Consider the following 16,006-nt stretch of genomic DNA (forward strand, 5'->3'; position numbering starts at 1 on the left):
CTGTGTGTGTGTGTGTGTGTTGGAGAAAAGGGAGTTCAGGTTTGTTTTAAGAAGTCTGGTATTTCTTCACAAATAAATTCCAGTGAAATTAAATCACATAAGTTTTATAGATAGTTTTAAAAGAAAATACAAAAAATTAAACACAAGGAAATTTCTGGACACAGTTTCCAAATACCCAAAGACATGCATTTTCTTTTGAGAGAGATAAACCAAACGGATTAAGCTCATTGAATAGTGTAAGCACAGAGGTTTCTGTCACAAACTGCTTTAAAACAATACTTTCCCATGTTCACTTAACTTTGTAAAATTGTTGATAAGTAAATAAGAATAGTACTACTCTCAGTAGTGAAAAGACATTTTTAGATGCCCCTTGGTAAGGGGCGCCATCAGAAAAGCTAACAAGAAGAAAAAAGTAAAAGCAAATATATTACCCCTATAATAAATCATTTTCTTCCATGATCCTCGTTCTGTAGCATGTGATGACTAATAATAAATTGGTTTGTGTGCCATCATGAGAAATACAACTTTCTCACATTCTAACAAGTCTTATTTGACTTAAAATGGAAATTTTATTATACTGGCATGTGGCATGGCCTTCAACAGACCATTAGTAGAGCTGTATTTGTAATTTAAAAATATTTCTGTTAGTAATGGAAGGGCCATAAATAGTATTTGTTTTCAGTCAAGAAAGAGGGCAGTTAGTCAGCATAAGAGAAAGAATGACACATTGAAAGAAGATTTAATTCTGTAACACCTATAGGACTTGTATGAAAATCATTATCCCCCAGCTTCTTGCTGGGAAGATTTGGAGAAAAGACTTTTTGATGGTGATATTTTCTGTTCTCCTGTTATTCTCAGGGTTGATAATTCTAAATAGAGGAGAGTGCTCCTTCTACCAACGACAAAACTGTGACAAAGGTGACATGCCACCTGGTCTACATAGAGGTACACGGAGTTGCCACTTACCTGTTCTTCCTCCATCCCTGTTATGCCCTTTCTCAGCCCTGCTCCCTAAGCAAAATTGTCTCTGAAACATAAATTCATTCACCCCTCCAGGGACTAAAGGTCACTTCTCCTCTGGGCTTTTGAGATTTTAAGAAATGCACTTAGCCTATTTGGCTTAAACTAAAACCTCAAAGTGACTTTCAGAAATAAAGGGAGTGTCCAAGTGAGTGTGTATGTGTGTGTGTGTGTGTGTGTGTGTGTATGTATGCATGTGTTATTTTGGGCACATTGGAAAGTTCTCTTGAGATGTAGCACGCAGTATGGAGACTACACGCTATTCTGTCTCTTTAGGAGGATAGTCCTATCTTTGCGAGGTCCTCAGAGATCAAAACTGTTTCACATTCACACTATATTTTGCATCCACATCATTAGAAAACCATAACACAAATAAAGCTTTAACTATTCATAAGTGTTCTTCAAGATTTCCTTATACTAATTAAGATCTCACAGTTGTTCCGAGAGTTACTCTTTTCCAGGGCAACTTGTATATTTCACGTGCCCAGTATTGATTTTTCTCTCTTTTTTTTTTTTTGTGGTACACGGGCCTCTCACTGTTGTGGCGTCTCCCATTGCGGAGCACAGGCTCTGGACGCGCAGGCTCAGCGGCCATGGCTTACGGGCCCAGCCGCTCCGCGGCATGTGGGGGTCTTCACGGACCGGGGCAGGAAACCGTGTCCCCTGCATCGGCAGGCAGACTCTCAAGCACTGCGCCACCAGGGAAGCCCCTGATTTTTCTTTTTTTATTAGATACGTGATGTGACTGCATGTTATGCTACCTTTGGCTGATATCATCCCAAGATGTGTTCATGGGGTCCACCCTCCTGATTGCATAAGGAAACCAAAATTCAGCGATAAATCAGCTTTGATAATAAAGAACACAAAGAAAAATGATAAATACAAGTATTATTGGCTTTAGTAGTTGGTCTAATATTGGGAGCTGATCATGTCATAATAAAAATAGAAGTTAAGAATCATTAACTGTTGCAGTAACCGGGGTACCTAAAACCCCTCTATAAGGGGAAACTGCTCTATAAGATGCTCTGTAAGCAAGTGCTCTATAAGATGGAAACAGACATTCAGAATCCACAGTATATTCCTTGTCTTCAGGTGCATCCTTATCTAAAAAAGAATCCCTAAACCTTAAGGAGGACAAATTCTATATTTGATTTTAAAGCCTATTTTGAGATGTGTGCATTAATGGCTCCTTTTGAAATAAGATCAGCTACTCCCTCCCCTCCATTGCTTCTTTTAATCTTTCAAGCTCTTACCATATACTATGTTAACCAGTGGGTGAATGTAGAGGTATAGGAAATACACAGATGATATTACCTTCATAAATTCACCCATCTTGTGCAAAATAGGGTGCGTAAGCAAATAATTTTATTACAAAGTGACAATTTCTTCCAGAGGAGTAGTTAGAGGTCCTGTGAAAGCATGAAAAGGAAGATATTCTATGATATTTCAGTTGATTTTTGAAGGATCAGTAAGGAGTTTTACAAGCAGAGGTAGAGATAGGACAAGTCAGGCAAATCACGTAGATATCACGTTTCAAAAGCTGTAAGAACTTCATGTGGCTGGAGAATAAAGGTGAATAAGAAGGGGCAGGAAAAAAGTGGTTAAAGGTAACCATGATGAGATAGGTAAGAGTCTAGATTGAACAAACCATGTCTGTGTACAAAAGTAGTTTGGACCTCACCTTACATACAAGAAAGGGTTTTAAAACATATTTGTCATATTTGTGTCTCGTGGATGTGCATAGATGGGTAGAGGATTAGATGGGAAGAGAGGAATAGAACAATCAGTTTTGATTGAGTTGAAAACCTGACTCCTGTTTTCATGTGTGAGACTCAGCCTTGGAAGAAACTAAGTAGCAGACTGTCAGATTTGTATTGATCAAATGTGAAAGCATGCGAGATCTGCATACCCTTTGGAGGGCTGGCTGACACCGTGTCTGCCTTGCACATGGTAGAGAGTGTACAGCCAAAATATTGAGTGATTCTCATTCCTCGTGGCTCATTAAGATAAGACAAAAAGGGGTGAGACTCACATTTTCAGCTCCACATCTCTAATAGAGAAATGTCAATGGCTGGTGGCAAATTGGAATGACAAAAGATTACCCCTATTTTCTGTACTTCCAATGGAGATGCAGCGTATGATAAAAGTGTGTGTGTAATCTAGTGTCAAAATCCAGAAAAGTAATTCCAGACCCAGTGTAGTGATATTGTCTACAGTTCTCTATGTTAGTCTGACATAAAGATTCTTTCTAGTGTCAGGGGGAGTGTCTCACGAAAAATTATAATACGTGTAATATAGAATCATCTAAAAGAAGAGGCACACTACTTCGCTGATTATTTGAAGGGATGTTTCATAAATAGACAATTTAATAGGAATGAACAAAACTCCAGTGGCTATTTGAATTATAATATTTTCTTTTAGGGTGGAAATAGTTTAGTACGGTATGTGGCTGGCCAAGACATTGCACCTGAACTGAGTGTGTAAGCCTCTAAGTCAACTAATTCCAAAAAGGAAAAGCAGCAATATATCATTCATTCATTCATTCACTTATTTTCTACTTCCTCAGAATTGCCATTTTAAATAGCTTTACAAAGCACTGTGGATACAAAGTTAATAAAAATAATGACTCCACTCTTGAGGAATTTTCAGACTAGCAGAGATAAAACGTAGACATGCAAACAATCGACTGTAACACAATGCAGCAAGTACAATGGAAAGATGGAAACAATTCTGTCTAGGATCCTCCAGGAAGGGTTCACAGAAGTGATATCAGAATTCTGTCTTGAAGTGTGGATGGCAGTGAGCCAGGTTTAAAGGGGACAGTCATGCTAACAAAGAAATTACAGCTAAAGCATGTATCTAAGAAACATTTTTAAAATCTTAAGGTATAATAGAATGACACTTTCAAAACCAACGATAAACAATAGGTAACGGATACATCTGAAATCAGTAAGCAGCTTGGAGCTCTGTCTTTTCAGGCCATGCTGGATAGTCTACTGCATTTTGCCAAAATCAGTAACAAAGGAAAATCTTTCATTTCATTCAGTGGTAAAATTTCTCCTCCTGATGCCACGATTTTCTTCCATCATACACTCATTTTTAATAGCAGCATCAATAGAAACACTGTTTTGGATATAATTATACAAAAACACAATATTGAGAGCCTGCCAATTATATATTTAAAATTTTAGTTTAATGGAAAATAATTACTGGACTTCGAATTTCATCTCTTGAATTAGATTCTTAATGTTGTTTCTTAACAAGCATACAAATTCAAGCAACTATTTACTGTGTTCTTAGAACCTTAATTTAGTAATCTTTAGAAAGGAGGTAATTTCCCTGAAATGGAAGAGACAAATGCTCACTGGATCATGCTTTACATTGAAAATGTAAAATGCTGTAAATGTGAATGTGGCATTATTATAATAATGATTATCTGTGATATCAATGCTTGTCTATTGAGGTAGAGGTAGAATGAATGTCCTGTTAATGAGAAATATATTCTGCTTAGCTTTGCCTTTTGGAAGAGAATGGGGGACTCTTAAGCAAAACTATCTATTTTCTTATCTTAGGCCTACTAATTATTAGTCATGTGACAATCGGCTTAGCTTTCTGAATCTCAGTGTTTCTCATGTGTAAATTGTCAGCGGAAATAGCTAACACCTATACATATAAATCTTTGCATTTACAATATGATTTTGCATATAATAGTTGGGTAATTTACAACAAACATATTGTTAGCAATTGTATAATCCCCATGTTTCTTTATTAAAAACTGAACCTCAAAAAAGGTGTATCACTTGTTGGAAGCCACAGTTTAACAGCTCAGGGAGAAGAACTTTTACTTCTCTCATTTGTTCTTATATCTTAGGTTTTTTTTTTTTAAACATCTTTATTGGAGTATAATTGCTTTACAATGGTGTGTTAGTTTCTGCTGTATAACAAAGTGGATCAGCTATACATATACATATATCCCCATATACAGGGGATCTTGCATCTCCCTCCCACCCTCCCTATCCCACCCTCTAGGTGGTCACAAAGCACCGAGCTGATCTTCCTGTGCTATGTGGCTGCTTCCCACTAGCTATCTATTTTACATTTGGTGGTGTATATATGTTCATGCCACTCTCTTAGGTTCTTTTTAAATACCATGTAGTTGCTTTACTGAATTCTAGTTGCACTACATTTCTTCAGGGCTGTGAGGAGGACCAAATGAAATAATATATTGAATCTAATTAAATTAATGCCTATGCATAAGGCACTGTTACTGTTTTCACACTAGAAAATGATATACTTGTGCTTATTTCCATGTATATATGAGACTTTTCATATTCACTTTAAATTATATGGTTAATATTTTATTCCCCCAAATTATAAGATAAAATAAATGTTATTCTGGGATTTTTATGCTGATGATTTTTTGTAAGTATAGAAGATTTAAATTCTATTCCAGATACATAAGATAAGGCAGCAATGCCTTGCTAGTTTGAGTGTTTTAGGAAAGAAAAAGCCCATTCAAACCACAGTTGCTCCTAATTCACACACTTAGGCTCTGTTTGCTTAGGTTTCATTATACGCTATGGCATCCTCAAAGAATTAGCTGTGGGCAAGGAAGAAATCTTTATTCCCTGAGAATAATCAACTGAATCACCCTGGGATAGGAAAACAGGAGTGAAACAAGGATTTGAGTACTTTCAAGCCCAATATTAGATTTGAGGACCCTTGTCTGCCTACACTAAGGGATTTTAAACAAAAATGTATCCATTTACCTTAAGAAGTACAAAGTTTATTGAAGAGCCCCTGATTTCTTTAGAATACGATACGAGTCTTGGCATTGAACAGAAACGTGATTTTGCAACATGTGTCCATATGTGGTTCATGTACTCCACATGTGTTCTGTCAATGGGTCCTGTGACCTCGCTGTGGATCACATGTGTTTTACATATGCTTTGTATGGTTCACATCTGTTTTAAACATTTTTTTTTCCTGACAGTAGACACTCTTGTTATATTACCATTTGCTATAATAATTAAATTCAAGGAACTGAACTTGAGAGCATTTGTGGGGGAGGGCATTTGTTAGTTTTGATTGATATTTGGTGCTGTGTTGAGTGATACCCATTACAACTGCTTATCGTATCTCTTTGTAGGCATACTGTTGCTGCATTTAACCTCACTGAAGCCAGACTAATGCAGAGATGTTCTTAGCTTCCTGTGACTCATATGAAGGTTATCATTTTAGAAGAGACCTTGAAAACATACTCTGGATTTAGGGGGAAAAAAACCCCCTGACATTTCCAAGAGGAAAAGCTTTTTTTAAGTTTTATATTGTAGATGCACAGCTTAAAGCATTTAAACACATACAGCAAGCAATATAATATGAATCATGTAACAAAAGTTAAATTTAAGTGAAAACCTTTTGTGGTATGTTGCAGTCACAAAAGAAGATACAAAATTAATGTGGACACCTGCTTGTTTTACTTGTATCAGAAGAAAATAAAATTCATTGTCATTTAATGAATTGCTTTCTGTTGTAGTACACTTAATTATCTCTTCCTGTAACCCCAAGTAGTATCTTTTCAAACTCACAGCTGTATCTGAATAGGGGCTACCAACTAAAGAGGTAAGCAATACTTTTTATTAATTACAGTGTATTTGTTTTCATCTGTCTTTATAGAACATTGTAAAATTAGACACCTGCTCCTTGAATAAAGCAATACCGAGCTTAATGAAGTCTGAGAAGCAGTGACTCTATTTTGTATCTTTTCTTGATGTGTGGATGTAATGCTCATTAGCGTTAATAGTTCTTGGAAATAAATGAAGAATATTGGATTGAGGCTACCTTCTCCAAACACTAAGTAGGAACGTGTTGCCCCCCAGCCAACAAGGTACCTAATGCTCAGTTGGCCAAATGTTAAAAGAGGTTTGTGCTGTAGGCGATTAAATCCATAGTCTGCCCCTGTGGACCAGGCAGCCATAAATAAGCATTTAAAAAGAATCTCAGCCTTTAATGAAGAACAGGGGAATTTCGATCAGTAATCAGAAACAGGTTTGGAGGTACAGGGACAGTGGCATGCGTATTTTGATTTGGTGCATAGAACATGCCTTGTTTTAGAAACATTCCAAAGATTGGATCCCAGTGTACTAGTAAATGTTCAGTGGGTTTTGAAAAGTTGAAGAATTTAGAGTCAGCCATCTAGAGTAGAAAGAGGCATCCTTAATTAAAAATAAATGGTGTAGAATGAAATGGGACAAAGAACAGGTACACCAGAAAAAAGGAAAATGTATGAAATACGAAGTGTAGCAATTCTAATGCTTGCAGGTGCTGCATATGAATGTGTGTATATATTTAGAAAAAACTTTTAAATAAAAACGAAAACATGCTTTTATCTTATAGTTTGTAATAACAAGCACATTAATGCAGTGTATGAAATCAACCCAGCTAATGAGTCATCAGAATTCTCAGGAGGAAACACAGTTCCATTCCCATATAGTTAAATGTACTTAAAACATACTAGAAAAACATTAAAAGCAAAGGTAGGTCAGAGGAAAAAAGTAAGAACTGGTAATGGAAGAAACACATTTAGACGGACAAAATGAATGTAGTTTAAAATACTTCATCTTGCAGTATGTAGTTTAAAATACTTCACTCATACTTCACTTACTATTCTAACTAAACTGAATAGTCAAAACTTGTCATTTGTTTTGTTTCATTTTTTTCCTTCTGCTTGGGGTCAGTAATCACTCCATACATCTTACTGTGTTTGAGATTGAAATTCAATGAGCTGTGGATTCAGAGATACAATGTAAGGCAAACAATGTCTAAATGTGGAGAGGTGGTGGAAAGTGGTACCAAGAATTGGTAAGGCTGTCCCTTTGCCTCACACCATGCAGCTGCCCATCATACTTTCAGAGATGATCTCTTATAGCTCTATTGATGCCTTGTTGGATGGGGTGGACATAAAGGTATTTCTGTTATTTATCATCATGCTAACTTGTACGAGACAAATGACCAGCAATATGATGTCAATGCATGAAAGTCATGGGCACATCCAAAACATCATGACAATGAGGAGTCTACCCTTGGATCTTATTCCCAGAGTAACCAAATCTTGACAGTGTACCTCACTGCTTCCTTGATACTCCCACTAAGTATCTAATAGTCATCTCACATTTAAACAAATTCACAGTGAGATTTCTGATTCTCTCTGATTCCCCAAACCCCACCCATCCCACAATTTTGCCAGCTCATTAAAGTCAACTCCACCCTCCCTTATACTCATACCAAAAACACTGCAGCTGTCCGTAACCTCCCTGTCTCTCTCAAACCCATATCCAGTCTATGAACAAACACCCTTGTTTCTGTCCCTAAGGACTGTCTACTCAGAATACAAATTCTTTTACCATCTTAATCATTGCTACCCTCATCCAAGATATTATCATTTCTTGCCTGGATTATTGCAACAGCCTTCTAACTGCATTGGCTCTTGCCCTCTTTCAATCTATTTGCAACACATCAAAGACACTTTTTGTAAACCATGTTTGATGATATTTCTCTACTCCAGTTCTTCAATGCTCTCAATGCGCTGAGAGTAAAAGCCACATTTCTTACAAAAGCCTCCATGATCCCATGTCTTGGAGCTTCACAATCATTCTTCTTTCCTCATTTTGCTCTAGACATACTGGCTTCTGCAATGCCCTACACACCAAGCATGACTTTGCTACAGGGTATTTGCACTTGCTGTTATTTTTCCTTCAAACACTCAGGGCTCAAATACGCCCATGGATTATTCACTCTCTTCCTGTAGGTCTCTTCTCAAATGTTAACTCATTGGAAAACGGACACTCCCTAACTTTTGTGATTTTTCTTTGTAGCATGTAACTTCACCTGATACAGCATTCATACATCCACAGTACCTACCATAGTTTCAGGCACACAGTATTTATTCAGTAAACTTTTATCAAATGAGTTAATTCCCTCATCACAAGTGGAGAAAAATAAAGCCCTGGAAATCTTAGCAAGTCTCAACTTGTCACAGAAAACTACAGACTAAAGAGGTACAAAGTAGTGTCCATACAACACAACATCAAAGACAAGAGTTTTAGCTATTTGTTCTCAGGACTGTCCAGAGGCTGTTGAAGGACACTCAGTGGAAAAACAGACATCAGACATTCTTCACACGCTTCCTCTGTGCTAGTGATTATTTTTCCTGAACACATAGAAGATTCAAGCTTTATGAGGTAAAGACTACCGTCATCTCCTTTTCAATAGTGACCAAGGACTTCCAAGGTACAGAAATATTAAATAACTTGTCCAAGGCATTTGGTTAGAAAGTGTCAGAGTTGGCGTTGAAACTAAGGCAAGCAGGCTTAGGACCTTCTCTCTTAAATCCTGTAATATATTTCATTGAATACTTTTGTGGTCAAGAGGACTCACACATTTCTCACTTCTGACTTAATAGAATTTCTGGAATTTCAAATCTAAGTAATTCTGAAATTATTGTGACTCTGCCCGCTAGGCGCTGGCACCACCCAGGATTCTGTAACCCTGTAAAACTCACAATATGTGATGGGATAGGCACCTCTATATCTTTTTTTCTTATTGAAGTACATTTGATTTACAATGTTGTGTTAGTTTCAGGTGTACAGCAAAGTGATTCAGTTATACACGTATATATTTTTTTCAGATTCTTTTCCCTCATAGGTTATTATAAAATATTGAGTGGAGTTCCCTGTGCTATACAGTAGATCCTTGTTGGTAAGCTATTTTACATATAGTAGTGTGTATATATTAATCCCAAACTCCTAATTTATCTCTCCTCCCAATGCTAAATAGATCAAGTCATGGACAGTCAACTTTAAAAAGATATTATTCTCAATGAGGATGATTATACACTTAGGCTATGAGCTTAAATGTCTTTGCTTAATCCATCTGTTGTAGAGTAAGACCAGGCCCATTTGTAAAGTTTTGATTTTAACCACTTTCAAATTAGAACCATTGCATTTCGAGAAATTCTGTGATTTACATCTTATACATTTTATAAGCCCAATAGAATATCCCATAGAATTAAGACACTTAATATTTATATGAGAGGTATAGATTTTTTACTCCTATAGTATTCAATATGCTGTAATATGAGTTTGTATTCACAGGTATATGTCGGTGTGGACAAATACCACAGATGCACGCTCACACACACACACACAGTAGACACACATGCTTGCATCTCTCCTTGGAAATATCTGACAATGCATACAAGGTCAGATAATGTGTTTGCCATTGGAGTTTGGCCTTTGTGCTTGAAAATACATTTATTAGCTATGAGAAAAATTCCTGAATTCAACTTAAGAAAAGAAAAATCTCTTTAATTTTAGTTTATTCTCCCTTACTCTTAAAGATAGAAGACAAATGAAAGTTTATAGCATGATTTTCCCTGTGACTAAACTGGGGTACAGAAAATTTCAATGGCTGTGCAAAAGGTATACTGTGACTAAGCAGCAAAGAAAGGACTTGATAGTTGGCGTGTTGCTTCCCAGCCTATTGCTTTGTGAATGTGCAGATCAAGAGAGCAGAGGCAAGTATTTATCTTAAATAACCAAGCCGCAGGCTTCTTAGAAACAGATAAAGGTTCTTTATGGCTCCCAGGCGTCCTTTGTGTCACTATTATTGTGTCACATTATTTCTGACCCTTCTTTAATTTACTCACTTAATTTTTTGTATCTCTTTTTATATAAAATGAAACACTGACATTTCAAAAAATGATTGTATCAAATGATAGTATGTTTTGAATGTAAATGTATATGTACAGACAGATAAATAGATAGACAAATAGATCTCATTATTTCTACTACATTGATAGACATTTAATATTCAAACTCACAATCGACGTATCTGGGGAGAGGTGAGTCCGGGGGTAAACAGATGAAAAGAAGCAGCCATTTCCTTTTCACATCAAAAGTAGAAAAATCCAGTCTTTTCTCCTAATTTTTTTCTTGTTCTTTTGACAGCAGTCCATTTCCCATTATTTCAGGGCTGGTTGTTATACTAGCCTTTATTTTTTATATTCATAAACTCAGCTTTTATACTTTTCTCATAGAAAACACTTCACTCGGCTTCTTTTGTGGATTAACATTTAAAACAAAAGATGAACAAAGTAGGAAGTAGGCTCGTTTATACGCGATCCATCCCAGTGTATTGGTGAGTATTCTAAGCTCTGAAGAGCTTTTAAGAAATATAAGCTCTTAATGCTAAGATCGCTATTGTGTTAACAAATACTTTTCTATAAACTCAAACTCCCCAGCTGTATGAAACATCACTTTATTTATCTTTTGGTTTTAAAAAAATTTATTGCAGTCAAGACATCTATCTTTTATGATGCATTTTGAATACATAGTTGGGTTAAGCCTTATTACTTTGGTCTAATAAACAGAGAGATGAAAATTGAGCTGCTGGATGAAGCCCTAAAACTCTGACATTTGTGTCACTTGCCTCAGCCACCTGATTGCCTACAAAGAGATCCTGACCTTTGTTACAAAAGCATTGCTGTGGGGATTAAATAACGAATAACTGCAACTGATTTTGAAGGGCAACTTGGGATGACTTTTGGGTGTTAGTTTACCCTGGGTGCCCCAAAGAACAATCCAGTGCACTTGTACTGTGGCGTCAGACTTGACTCCTGGCAGGTAACCAATATGCTTTATTTTGATTACAGTAGGAGGCCAGGATTAAAAACAAAATACTCACTTAAGGATGAAATTATATTCAGTCCAAATAATGGATGAACTTACAATCCTGGACTTTTCTTATTGTTCTCTTTCAAAGTAAAAAAGAGTTAGAGAAAGCCAAAAGATGTTCATTTTTTTTTTTAATTTTTATTTTACAAATGCCCAAGTAAAAGATTATTTTCTTGGGCTAGGGTTTTGTTATATTTTTTTCTTTAAAATGTGAAGAGCAAGTGCTTTATTAAATTAATTGAAAAGGCTGATGCAGTTTTTCAGTGTAGACCCCATAAGGTTTTGTCAGCAGATTGGGTATGAGTTATTGTATATGCAAAATGATATGGACAACTAATTATTTGAATGGTAAATATCAATCAAATAATGAAACCGCTTTAAAATATACATCTTAAAATTTAAATAAATTTATTCACACCAGTATTTTTTTTATCTTCAATTGTAAGAGAAATTTGTTAACAGTGATTTATCCATTTTGTTGGAATATATTTGCCATACTTATTCTTGAAATAGGTTTCCATTATTCACAAGTAAAGATAATCCTGTCCATTCCCCACTGCACCCCCTTCCCCAGCCCAGGTTCTCATTATCTCACACCTGGGCTATTGTCTACTTCTCACCAATCTCTCCCCTTCCAATTCTTCCTAGACAACATATCCACTCTGTCTTTTATCATCCCATTTATGTGACCTCTCCCGTTTTCTAGAGGATAGAGTTCAAAGCCCATATTCTTGCCGTGAAACCATTCTACATGCTCCCTTTCTTTAGCCTCCTAATTTTACCTTTGCTTTTATTTTTCTACATAAAGCTTTTACTCCAGCCAAATGACTTTAGTAATTAGTCCTCTTGTCCATTAATTCAATAACTATCTACTTATTATCCACTCTGTGTAAGACTGTGTTTCTTGTGTCTGTGATGATTCTGAAGGATGCAAGGCAGCAGCTCTCTGACCTGCTCAGCTATGAACATGCTCTCTCCAGTCAGGTGTTATTCACCTGGTCCTTTCCTAGTTTCACTTGAAGACTTCCCTGGAACATTCTAGTCTTAATGGTCAGGCCTCTTCTACATATATAAAGACTGCATCACTATATCAGTACATTTGCTCTATCAGTTAATCCACAGAAAGACAGGAGCTTATGTTTATTTCTAGTCTATGAAGGCCCTTCACAGTATCCTTCATATAATACAGTCTTAATAATTATTTATTGAGAGGAAACATAAGGAAGTAAAAGAGAATATGTTTTAAGTCGGACACAAGTGTGGATCCTGTTTGTGCTCCTGTCTAGCTGTGCTTAGGCAATTTTATTTAATCCTTCTGAGTGATTTTTCCTCATTTTGTAATGGGCATGATAACTATGCCATAGGGAGCTCTGAATGCTAAATATTTAATCACCTTTTCTCCTGATGATGAAGAGGAACTAAAATTAGAACTTGTGAATTTATTCTTTGGATAATCATTTTTTCCAAGAAAAGATTAGAAAAGAATCATAATCCATTCCTGCCACAATCAAACATGAATTGTCTTTCTGGTTTATGTATATGTTTAATATTTACATATGTGTGATTGCATTATGGCTGATTTTCTTTGAACTGAGGTTATTGTCTCCTTTAAGAAGGTCTGGTTTTAATATTTGTCCATAAATAGAAGAAACAAATTACTACTTGCAAGTGTCATTAAACATAGTTTTCAAGAGACTGAAGATTTGTCCGTTTTAATCATAATTGCCTAGTAACAAACTTCATAGCAGAATATTAATGAGTTCAGATAATATCTAACTTTTTCAATGGCTCCATTTGTGGTGTAGACAGCTAACGTCACTCAGGAAGAAGTGGGTCTACTTATCTGGATTGTGGAGCAGCATTTCCACTGCATATGCCATAGCCCAGTCCTCCAGGTTTTAGAAACCATAGGTCCTGACACCTTGCAGCTCTCAGCAAAGGAAACTGTCACCATAGGAAATTAAAGTGCCAACCCCTCAACCAGAGAGAACCGTCATGGTGGTTAGTTCTGCAAGCCACCTAGCTATTTCCTGAGCTTTTATAAGGAATGGTACCTTGAGACCGCAAACATGGTAGACACTTAGCATCCTTCTCTAGGGCCTGAAGCATCACAGTGTCTGAGGGTTGTGTAAGCAACTTGGGGACTTGTAAAAGGTTCTCAAAAATGCAGAAGATATAGATGCCTATGAGAGAAATCATTAGCAAATTCACTATTTTTCTCACCTCAGAAGGGGAACCAACTTGGACAATTATGAAAAACAAAAGAATAACATTTTAGATTTGGGTAAGATACAAATTAAGCAGTTGATCGAGTGCAATCATTATGACTATCTCTTATTTGCTTTCTTCTTTTTTGTTGTTTTTAACAAGGTCTTTAAAAAAAATTGTGGCAAGATGTATATAACATAAAGTTTGCACATGGTTGTGCAAGTCACCACTATCCATCTCCAGATTTCTTTGCAGCGTCCCGTCTTGTACCCGGTCAACAATATTTCTCCCTTCTTCCCTCCTGATTCCAACCTCTGCAAACCACTCTCCTTCCTTCTGCTCTATGAATTTGACAGCTCTAGGTACCTCATGTATTGGCTTTCTTTTCTTCACCTTTCACTCCTAAACATATACATTTTTCAATGTGTTGTCTTTGGGAATGTGGACTTAATTACAAACCATTTGCTAAGAAGTGCTGCAGTGCAGTGAGAACTCCTATGCTGCTGGTTTGATCTGTGCTGGTGGTTGATCAGCCCAGCTTGCTACTGCCTCTGCGGAGGGGGGCTTGGTGGGCCGGCCCCTCAGGTTTACTTTGAGAGACTGTTATGTGACCCTGCTGAGGCAACCTTTGGACCACAGATGCCCATGCAAAAACTTTTACCATTAGAGTGTAATGGAAAGCAGATTTTAACATTCAGGGAAAATGTGCTTTCAGAAATATTAAAGATCTTTATGTGGAAAAGGCATCTTTTTAACTGAGTCCCCACAGGAAACACATTTCCCCTTGGGTGTTATGTAACATAAGCATGGTTTGGGCTTTGAGATAGAGTTCAGGCAATTTAATGGGGGACAAGCAACAAACTCAAGCTATCCAGACTTGAACTTGAAAGAAGTACAGATGGAAAAAATATAAAATGATCAAAATTTATACAAGATTGCTCTGATCAGGAAATCAGTTCATCAAAAGCAATGGTTTGCAGAGCATTTATAAGTCCATAATTTGAAATATTCCTTTCTCCATAAGCTGCCTTTTAATACTTCACTGAATGATAAATGCAAGGCAGAATACTATACATAATAAATTCCTACAACTGACTAATCCTTTCATAATTATTTGTGTGTATAGAGAATAATGTACTGCTCTGCAGACAACACCAGGTCTGAATTTACTTAAATGACTTTATTAACATAAAAATTGGAAAAATATGTATTCATTTGTCTATGGACCATCTCTTGGTGTTATTATCTCTAGCAATAATAATCATAATATTGTATACACTACTCATAATTAAATCATTTTTTTCTTTTCATTTATAAAATGCTGAAGGTTTTGCACACTCATTTCTAAATATACAGATGTCAAGGCTAAGGTACTACAAAGTCATTAAAACTGAATTTTTATGCATTGATCTAGCAGGAAGCAGTTTCCCCTGATGTCAGTGAAAGAAAATTACTGTTTTTTTCTCTGTGACCCTTCCCAGAGAAATAAACTGGCATTTATATATTGTAAACAGCCAAACAGCATCTTTTAAATATAAAACTTTACAGTCAAGTGCCAGTAGTTAGATCTGACATGAATTTTCTGATGAGCATTATGGTATAATGTGTAAAATGCCAGGAAAACAAAGACTTATAGGAAGAGAATTCCTCAAGGGAAACCAAGCTCCAAACCTGTCAATCAAAACCTCAGGCACAAGGGTGAGCTTTGACGGGGTGAGAGAGAGTCATGGACATGTACACACTGGCAAACGTAGTAAGGTGGATAGCTGGGGGGAGGCAGCCGCAGGGCACAGGGATATTAGCTCGGTGCTTTGTGACAGCCTGGAGGGGTGGGATGGGGAGAGTGGGAGGGAGGGAGACGCAGGGGGGAAGACATATGGGAACATATGTATATGTATAACTGATTCACTTTGTTATAAAGCAGAAACTAACACACAATTGTAAAGCAATTATACCCCAATAAAGGTGTTTAAAAAAAAAAAAAAAAAAACAAAATTAAAAATTCAAAAAAAAAAAAAAAAACCTCAGGCACATTTCTATCCCTA

The 16,006-nt window shown here is 36.5% G+C and overlaps 2 long non-coding RNA genes across 3 annotated transcripts in view; one reads left to right on the plus strand and one right to left on the minus strand.

The window, feature by feature from the left end:
• The window catches only part of LOC149747027 (uncharacterized), a 95,875-nt gene extending 80,230 nt beyond the window's left edge, over positions 1-15,645 (plus strand). Inside the window, exon 5 of one of the 2 annotated variants that reach the window (XR_016388495.1) lies at positions 859-2,825. This is a non-coding gene — a long non-coding RNA (uncharacterized LOC149747027). Of the gene's footprint in view, positions 1-858; positions 2,826-6,169 lie in introns of those variants that run through there. The other variant, XR_016388494.1, reaches the window with a different exon arrangement.
• The window catches only part of LOC149747028 (uncharacterized), a 102,782-nt gene that overhangs the window by 34,987 nt on the left and 51,789 nt on the right, over positions 1-16,006 (minus strand). The window lies entirely within an intron of this gene.

This window comes from Delphinapterus leucas, chromosome 17 (assembly GCF_059928025.1).
Source record: "Delphinapterus leucas isolate spDelLeu-1000000601 "Yukka" chromosome 17, BTC_Dleu_Yukka2, whole genome shotgun sequence".
Taxonomy (NCBI): Eukaryota; Metazoa; Chordata; class Mammalia; order Artiodactyla; family Monodontidae; genus Delphinapterus; species Delphinapterus leucas.